The sequence below is a fragment of the Carassius auratus genome, unplaced genomic scaffold, assembly GCF_003368295.1.
Source record: "Carassius auratus strain Wakin unplaced genomic scaffold, ASM336829v1 scaf_tig00046024, whole genome shotgun sequence".
Classification (NCBI taxonomy): domain Eukaryota; kingdom Metazoa; phylum Chordata; class Actinopteri; order Cypriniformes; family Cyprinidae; genus Carassius; species Carassius auratus.
In genome coordinates this window covers 24,788-35,297 of record NW_020526951.1, presented here as the reverse complement: position 1 = coordinate 35,297, position 10,510 = coordinate 24,788, and the positions used below count along the sequence as shown (strand labels likewise).

The 10,510-nt window shown below is 35.9% G+C and overlaps 1 long non-coding RNA gene across 1 annotated transcript; it reads left to right on the top strand.

Annotated features, from left to right (window-relative positions):
• The first annotated feature begins 6,083 nt into the window (after positions 1 to 6,083).
• Positions 6,084 to 8,965, top strand: LOC113088273 (uncharacterized). Its single transcript, XR_003285884.1, has 3 exons — positions 6,084 to 6,471; positions 7,313 to 7,345; positions 8,880 to 8,965. It is a non-coding gene; the product is annotated as an uncharacterized LOC113088273 (long non-coding RNA).
• Positions 8,966 to 10,510: the final 1,545 nt, after the last annotated feature.

Here is a 10,510-nt window from a genome sequence, read left to right as displayed (position 1 = left end):
GGTTTCTAAAAACATTGCATTGTGTGAAATTATTTAGTCTCTTCACTGATTTTGTGTTTTTCTGTGCTCTCTTCCGCTATCGCAGAGCAGTCCCATGACATTCTAAAAATAAAAGTCCCAAAATATACACAACTTAAAAAAGAAACATCCCATGATGTAAATAAGTTGTCGCAGAATATGAATATGTGAATAACTCAAATTTTGAAAAATGTCAGATAGAACCTTATAATTCCAATTTGATGAATGGTTTCCAGTCTTTCAGAAACCAAACCATTCAGAATACAAATATATTTGTAACTTCCAGCTTCGATTGATTAGTTTTCTTGATTGACTGCTTGAACTAATTAAGCTTGATATCAACAACTGCATTGCTGAGATAAACTGTGATTATATCATTAGAGTCAGACAACAATGGCATTTGTCCGATTCACTTCTCACCGAAATACCACAACTGTCATTGTTAAACTGACATCCTGCCATCCTGGCAGACAGTTGCATTAAAATCAATCTGTTTGACTGGAAATGTAATTCTATGTATAAAAACCTAAATCTTTTTCTTGCCTTTATACCATCAAATACTTCGCTGTATTTGATGCAGATGTTCTTATGTATTATTGTAAGACAAAATTATGTAAAGAGAAGCAAAAATTGTTTAGCTAGCTGTTAAGATATTATGAAGTTTACTCTTCCTACCCAAGTCATTAATTTTTTTTAGTCTCATTTTGGGCATAATCCTCTCAAAATTGCTATATTTGTGCTAAAATCCTTAATTTGCAATATAATTTGCATATAAGATATGCTCTCTGAAAACAAGTTTATCTGATGCAATTTTGTGTGCACAAGTAAATACCAATGAATAAGACAGTATGACACAAATACAGTTAAATCTGAAATCTAACATCCTAAATGAACATATAAAAAGAACATTTGATATAAATTGGTAATATGTGCAGGTTATTTTAACACAGATTGTTCTGAATGGATGAAATCTGCCTGAGGTTGTCTGTGTGTGAGGGAGGTTAGAGGTTTTTTGAAGTCTAATGTTTTTCATCTTTGCTATGAATGTGTGCTGCATGTAAAGACCTGTCTGCCTCTGTTTCAAAGTAATAACACTAACGTAGGTCTTATGCACTGGTGTCATAAACCTCAGCTGTGTTGAGTCACTTGAACACTGATTTCGTTGAGACACTTTTGAACACGTCCCTATTGTACTATCAGGGTTTAAAACACTGGGCACCAAATATGAGTTAAAACTGACTGATAAACCAGTTATTTGCTAGTTAGCTAGTCATTTTATAAGGAATGGCAATATTGTAATTCTATGAATGTGTCTATAATCATCTATGTAATACAGCTGATAGAAAGCTCTTTTGTGTTACTGATAAATCAGATATCTTGCCAAAAAAATACATGCCACAGGAGCTCAGAATACTTTCTTGAATATTTCAGCATGTGAAGTTTTTGTGATTCCATCTTCTCATCACAAATCCTCTCATTTTTCAGTTGTTCAATCTTTAGATTATACATTCTTCATGTTTTCAATCTTCAGCCTAAGCTGAACTCTCAGGTTTATGAACTTTACCTAATTACCAGCTACAGAAATTGCTACTCTGCTGGAAGGATATTCTATCAGACTGAATATGGTGAAAAGATGCTGTATTATGTATGTGTGCCAGGCGTTTACCTCGTTAAGGTTCCCTTTCACGTTTATTTATTCATAAATGCTCATTATGACTGACAGAGCGGAGACTTGTGAAACGAGAGAAGGGATATCAAAGCAAGTGCCTATTCCCCCCTCGCCGTCTCTCTCTCTCACTCTCCCTTCTTTACTACAAAGAATAATGGAGAGCACTGCTGTCAATTCATGTGATGTTCACACTTCACCAAGAAGATGAGCTTTATCTTCTTTAAAGTAATAGTGTAGCCCAAAAATGAAATTTCTGTCATCATTTACACTCACCCTCGCATCATTCAAAACCAGTGTTGCTTTCTTTTGTGAAACACCATTAAAACAGGGGTGGATAACCCTGACATTTCCATTTGTCCGTTTGTAGTCCCACTTTTCTTGTTAACTGCTGAAAAAATCCATCCACCAATCTAAGTTCAAGTGAAGTTCAAACTGAGCATCAAAATTAGAAAGAAAGGGGATTTAAGTGACTTTGAACGTGGAATGGTTGTTTGAGCCAGACGGCTGGTCTGAGTGTTTCAAAAACTGCTGATCTACTGGGATTTTCGCACACAACCATTTCTGGGATTTACAGAAAATGGTCAGAAAAAGAGAAAATAGTGAGTGGCAGTTGTGTGGCGAAAATGCCTTGTTGATGTCAGAAGTCAGAGGAGAATGGGCAGACTGGTTAGAGATGATAGAAAGGCAACAGTAACTCAAATAACCACTTGTTATAACCAAGGTATACAGAATACCATCTCTGAATGCACATCGAACCCTGAAGTAGATGGGCGACAGCAGCAGAAGACCACACCGGGTGCTGGTCCTGTCAGGTAAAAACAGAGACACAGGCTCACCAAAATAGAAGATTGGAAAAACGTTGCCTGGTCTGATGAGTTTCAATTTCTGCTGCAACATTCAGATGGTAGGGTCAGAATTGGCATTAAGAACATGAAAGCATGGATCAATCTCAACGGTTCAGGCTGCTGCTGGTGGTGTAATGGTGTGGGGGGTATTTTCTTGGCACACTTTAGGCCCCTTAGTACCAACTGAGCATCGTTTAGACGCCACAGCCTTCTTGAGCATTGTTGCTGACCATGTCCATCCTTTTATGACTACAGTGTACCCATCTTCTGGTGGCTACTTCCAGCAGGATACAGCACCATGTCACAAAGTGCAAATAAACTCAGACTGGTTTCTTGAACATGACAATGAGTTCACTTTACTCATATGGCCTTCACAGTCACCAGATCTCAATCCAATAGAGCAGCTTTGGGATGTGGTGGAATGAGAGATTCGCATCATGGATGTGCATCCAACAAATCTGCAGCAACTGCATGATGTAATCATGTCAATATGGACCAAACTCTATGAGGAATGTTTCCAACACCTTGTTGAATCTATGCCACGAAGAATTAAGGAGTTAATACATATATTAAATGTAATAAATCCACTTAAAAATTACTCCAGGTTGAGAACAACACGAGTAAATAATAACAATCAGAACATGACTTTGTGAGTCTAGACAGACTGCACTGTAAAAAATTTTGTCGTTAAATAACAGTAATTTTCTGGCAGCAGGGGCGCCAGTAAAGTACTGTTAATTTACAGCTCTTAACCATTAATTTACCACTCTTATTTTTTAACAGTATTTTACCGTAAATTCTACCATGGAAATTAACTCCACTCCCACTGCTTCAAACAGTTCTAGTTTTTAAAACTAGCATTCCTACGATGTTAGTACTATGAACTTATTTCATTTGAGTCCACTGAGAAGGAATATTTCTTAATATAATGATGCAAACACTTAATGTGCAGTAATAAAGTAACTAAATACATGACTTTTACTCAACTCACTGCGGCTCATTGTCATCTACACCGCACATGTATGTGCTGAAGTACTTAACACAGAGATCATCACTGTATCAGCAACTCCACATTTACTGCCTTTATATAAAGCAGCAGAAAATCAGAATTTGTGGCTCATCATTGACTGAAGCACAGGCTCTACTCTCCAGCACAATGGTGAACAACAAAACTACATTAAACTAAACGATCTCTCTTGTGCAAACACACATTAATACAGTCAAGTTCAGTATTTACTCTCATTATCAGTGTATGACTTTGCCTAATTTTTTTTCTATGGATGTTCACAATTATTTTAGTTAAATTAACTTTTTTTTCATTTGATAAATCTGACGTTTACATTTTACAGTATATTACTGTTTTTCCTTGACTTAACGGCAACAAACTGTAGAAAAACACTTTTTTTGCTTGCAACCATTAATTTACGGCAAGAAACAGTAGAAAAACAGTTATTTACTGGCAGCAGGGGTGCCAGTAAATAACTGTTTTTCTACAGTTTGTTTCCTGTAAATTAATTACAGTTTATTACTGTTAAATTATGTTTCATGCTGTTTTTTCTTCATCTTAAATCTTTAACCCTTTAAACCCCACAAGAAAATCCTCAGTTTTAAATGAACACTTATAATGTGTGCACACTACAGAGTGCTTGAGTAACACTGAATCAGTGAAGTTAATGAGATAATTCGGTGATTAATTGATGATTGAGCATTAGTGATAAACACCTGCAGAATCACTGAAGGAAAGAGAAACACAAGATCTACAAATGACTTCAGCCACAGCCTTAGATGAAATCAACTGAATAAAAGAATGCATCAAATCTCTCAAGATCTGATTAAACAACTACTAAAACAGCTTCACCAGATTCATATTACTAACCAGACTGACTTTATTTCTGTCAGATGTCTACAGAAGAACTTATGGAGAGTTAAATAGGTTTAGGTGTTTTTTTTCACTACCATGATGGAGATCAGTGTTTACTTTAGTTGGGCTCTTGAACGTGACTTTTCAACAACTAAGGTTTTTTTTTTTTTTTTTTACATGCTGTAACAATGCGCCTTTGGAACCTGTTATAGCAAAACAAAAGTACACAGAAGAGAAAAAATCTGATATTGTTGTTTATAGATTGACAAGAACAAATACTATTATTTCTGATCTAATCCCGTGTCTCTTCTCTTATTATGTTGGCTTGGCAACAAGCCAACATACTGTTATGCTATTTAAACTTCTTATTTTTATTTTTCTTATTATTTTTCTGAGCAATGTCAAACGCTACTCCTCCTAGGGCTTTAAAGCCACAAGCCCCAAACTCGGCAGACACCTGCGGGATAGAGCCGTGCAGGTTGCTATATCTTTTCAGACTGATCAGACTTAAAGTTTTTTTTTTATTAATTTTTAAATGTAAAAGTCATTACCCATAGACTTCCATTGTCTGAGAAAAATCGCGCCCCTACTGGTTGCAATACCCGGACTTTTGTTTACTTTCACTTTTACATTGGTTAAAAATACAAGTAAATAATACAATTTCCCTCAAACTGACAAGCTAAACCAACATATCTGATTATTACAGGGGTCAGGGCTCATTAATAATTTATTTCTGGGCAGAGACTAGTCAGACGAGAGAAGAATCACGGCTGGTCAGCTGCTGGAGGCATTGTCTCTTACGGAGCTCACAACGAGCGAATTTATTCTTATTTAAGACCTTTTAAAACGGCGATTGCACGCAATCCACACGTTAGAGCACACCAAGAGCTAAATTCAGATGTTTCTGAACTGTTTAAAGTAATAACATGATATATTCGCGGCAGCCAAATGTCCGCGAGCTCGCGATTTCTCTGAACACTTGAAGTCCACATGACAGCCGCGTTTCGGGGCGAGATCGGACAAATAAATAGGCTACACATTTCATTCACACTGACAAGCTAAACCAACATATGTTATTATTACCGGGTCAGATCTCATTTATAATTTATGTCTCTGGCCAAAGAACAGAGAGAAAGACAAGAGAGAAATGAGCGCTTCCAAAAATAATATCACAGCGAATTTCACTAATCCACCCATTAGAACACAACAAGAGCAGAATTCAGGTGTTTTGAACTGTTTATGTGTGCAAAATGAAATACATATGTTATTATTACCGGGTCAGATCTCATTTATAAATTATGTCTCTGGCCAAAGAACAGAGCCCAGCAAGCAATAGCCGTCATTTCAACGTCTGGGTTAAATATAGACCAGATATAGTCCGGCTATGTGTAACCCACTTTTAGCCCAAATAACATTTAATCTGGATAAATGTATTTTTTTTGCAAAATAACTTGTGAGATGTATGATATTCCATCATGTACGCAGAGTCTAACGTGATTACAAGTTGTTTGGTTTACTTTATTTTACATGTTATATGTGTAGGCTGTGCGTAGCCACGATTTAGCTCGTATTCAGACCCGGCTATTGTAGCCCACTTTTTGTCAAAACTGATTAATTGTATTTTTTTGCCAGGCAGTGCATGAAATGGTTAATATTCAATCATGTTCGCATTGGTATGATATCAAGCTCCGAATTGGACGGGCTATATGCGGTCTGCTTTAGCCCACCTGGCGAAATTATTGCAATCTGGGCTCAGATATAGACCAGCGACCTAGAATATTAGTCTTTGAAATGTTTTCGCTTACACAGCTTAATATATATTTTCTGTCAAACATTCATACACAATCTACGATAAAAATATCTAATCAAATGCAATTGCATTTCCCAACCGCTAGATGGCACAATTGAAACACTACTGAGACATGTCTACTGGAACTAATGCCATTGCGTGACTAGATCACTTAAGCCAAATCTCGCGATAAACATTTCCGCCATTTTATTTTACACGAGGCAGCTGTCGGAGTGCAACGGGTGAGCAACAGTCTGAGTGAAAACCTTCACATTTCTACTTCGATCTTGTAAGTATGCGTGTTATTTTTGATATGTTTATTGTTTAAATTAGTTAGCTGTTATAATGTGTAGAAACCGTGACATTTTAACATTAACATTGCAGAGTACTACTTCTCTCCAAAAAGTTAACGTTACCTTGCACGTGTTATTGCAAATGTATCTAAATTCAATGAATGTGGTAAGCATGAAACTATGAAACTTATCATTACTATTTTTTATTATTATAAAGATACCAGTATTTATTTGTATTTAAATTAGAGTTGATTTAAAGCAAATTCTGTAAGTACTTTACATAAAATTTAACAGCAGCATAGTGCAACATGAAAATAAATAAAAATAAAAAAAATCCTCTCCATTTAATAAAAGGTAGTGGCAAACATAAAGTCTTTAAACTAGTTTGTAAATAATTAAAATATGCAGCATACATTCAGTTTTCAGTGAATTTGTTTCAGATATAAATTTGAATGCTGCTTCTCCATGTTTTGTTTTGACTTTGGAGATATAAAAGTAGCTGGCTACTGTCCCAGATGTCCTGAGTGGTCTGCTCTGGATGGTTCATAGTGCATCAGAAGATTAGAAATTTACTTTGGCCTTAAAATGTTAATTTAATAACCAACTGTAGTTTTTGGATATTAATTTTTTGACAGACAGATAGCCAGTGTAAAATCCTCAGAACTGGAGTGATGTAATCCACTTTATTTGATTTAAAGACACTGTTTATTGGAAATTATCCTGCAATCAGTCAACAAAGTACAGCAATTGAATATACAGAACACTTGTCAGTGACTACCATTAAATGTCTTGTTACCAACATTCATCAAAATATATTTTTTTGTGTGTGTTCAACAGAAGAAAGCCATACAGGTTTGGAACCAAGTGAAAGTGAGTAAATGATTACATGTTGTTGTTTTTTATTTTTTTATTTTATTTTTTTTAAGTGAACTACGCCTATAAGTATTTTTTATGTTTATTAGAGTTATATGAGTAAGTGATAAAGAATGATTTATAATGATAGTTCACTTTGAAATTAAATTTTGATATGTTTAAGCTTACCTTATGGGCATCCAAGATGTAGGTGTCTTTGTTTCCGCAGTAGTTTCAATTTTTATATTTTTAGGTCAAACTGTTCTTGTCTGTCAGTCATATAATGCAGGTCTATATGGTCACCACCTGAAAGAGCATGCACAGAGAAGTCCAAATTAAACAATTCCCCACCATACACACTGATAGCCTAAGACACGAAACGAGCGGTTTGTGTCAGAAAACGAACAGTATTTATATCGTTTTACCTCTTATAACACAGCAACGTCGAAGTGATCTGAGGGCGCGCGTGCTTCGGTGTGTGCGCATTCTGGGCTGGCTTAGTCTAAGTGCGGCGCTTGCGCAAATTAAGCCAGAACACGGACGCATCACACACCTGGAAGCACGCGAGCCCTCATATCACTTGGACGTGGCTGTGTACAAGAGGGAAAAACGATATAAATACTGTTCATTTTCTCACACAGACTGCTCGTTTCGTGTCTTAGTCCATCAATGTGTACTTACGATGGGGAATTGTTTAATTTGGACTTCTCTGTGCATGGCCTTTTTAGGTGGTGACCATAGACCTGCATTATATGACTGACAGACAAGAATAGTTTGACCTAAAAAATTGAAACTACTGCGGAAACAAAGACACCTACATCTTGGACGTCCTTAAGGTAAGCTAAAACATACCAAAATTTAATTTCAAAGTGAACTATCCCTTTAAACTTGAGGGAAGAACTAAAGTAGAAATGAAAATAAAATCTGTTTTCACCTTCATTAGAATGATAATTAAAAAAATACTGTATTTCAGTTTCAAAACACATTATGGTAGTAGTCAGACATGTCTTGGGATAACAGTGTTACATAATCAATTATAATGTTAATTTTATTTCCATATTCAGAAGTTATGGATCCCAAATATCTAAGAGAATGGCGTCGCTTGAGAGATCGAGTTAATGCTCTCGCTGAAAATTAATAGGTCATTTTCATTGCCATTTAAGTGAAATTACTGAACTTGCATATATGAGCTTGATAAAAATGAACATTCGAGAAGAAAATGTCAGATATATATGTATATGTGTGTGTCTATATAGCCTATATATGTGTGTATATATATATATATGCCTTGTACAGAATTGTTCAATACGCGTATCGTTACACGCCGTATTGCATCACCACTAAGCGAGCAAAAATGTTCAATTATTGATATTAATTATAATATTGATATAAATTATTGTCTATATTGATATAAATTATATAGTCTCAATCTATATTCTGTTAACTCTATCTATTAAATCATCCTAGCAAAAGTGATTGACTAATTAGTTAAAAAGGATTGTCAACAATGTTTTTTTTGAGCAATAATTCTTTCCTTTTTCTCATTTGGCAGACGCAGTGATGACCAGCTTTCCATCAGCTATGGAATGTGAAATAAAAAATGCTATTTCTAATCATTTCAAACAAGCACCAGGGAGGACAGGGGGTGGGGGTTATGGGTCTAAAGTAAACAGTTAATTCTTAAAAATTAATTGTTTTACATATTTTTCCAATGTTTTATTTGTTCATTTTTATGTTTGAATGTTGTCCAAGTTGTTGTTGTCTATATAATTGTTCAAAATAAATCCCTTTATATTCAATTAGTTTGGATGGATTTTAATTTATGAGAACCTGTTATATTTGAGTGAAAAGAATCCTTATGCCTCTTTTTGTTGTCTATTACATGTATATGTAGTGTAATGGATGACTAGTCTATTCTTGGGCTATGGTTAGACGTCTATTAGATTTTCACTGACAGCCCAAAATCAGCCTTGTTTTAGCCTAGACCCATATTGCCTGTCTATTAGACGTATGTAGTTGTTTAGCGGTCTAATTGATGACTAGTCTATTTTTGGGCTATGTTTAGACGTCTATTGGACGTATAAATATAGTCGTTCAATAGCTGTCTGATTGTCTATTCTTGGGCTATGGTTAGACATCTATTAGACGTATATATGTAGTCATTTAATAGCTGTCTATTCTTGGGGTATGTTTAGACGTCTATTAGATTTTCACTGACAGCCCAAAATTAGCCTCGATTTAGCCTAGACGTCTCGGCTGTGTTTAGACGGCTATTAGACGTCTATTAGACGCAAAATTGCTTGCTGGGAGAGAAAGACAAGAGAGAAATGAGCGCTTCCAAAAATAATATCACAGCGAATTTCACTAATCCACCCATTAGAACACAACAAGAGCAGAATTCAGGTGTTTTTGAACTGTTTATGTGTGCAAAATGAAATGTAATTTGACAGAGTGATACAGCTTGCTTATGAATACTGGAAGGAAAAAAAGTCACGACAGCCTTTTAACTCTGGAGTCAATTAACGCATATACGCGTTTTGAGTCATTTTCTCCTGATAACCCCGATATTTACTTAAATTACACTTTCAGTTTTAATCATACAGATAAGAGCAATACATCAATCGAATCTGTAAAGGGTCTACTTTTTTTTTGGATACAAACATAATAAAAACAAAACTTTGTGCACTTATAAAATAAAGATAACAAACAAAGTGCAGTCTTGGTCTGCGCTGATCTTCATTTACAAACACGTCATTAAAATGAACTGTAACTCCATGAATACTCAACGAAGAGACATGAGAGATATATCTATAGAAAGCTTGACATGTCTACTTTTAAACCAAACAAGTGCTGCCGAACAAATATTCTGTGATAAAGTAGCCTAATCCATATCAAAACAACGCGATGTCCTTTTTTCACGTCTAATCCCAGACAGCACACATACGTTGTGCCGATGTCGAGCCGACCTACAAAATTCCATCGGGACGATATCGCTCAGGGAGCGTTTGCTAATAGGCAAGATGTCTCGGCGACGTCGGCCTCTGATCGGAAATGCTCTCCGGCCGATGCTGAGACGATACATCCCGGCCGCTCTGCGTGGACGCGGTTCACCGGCGTTTTGCTCATCGTTACGGACCACCCGCGGCTACCGCCGCTGGTTTATAATAAAACAATACACACCAC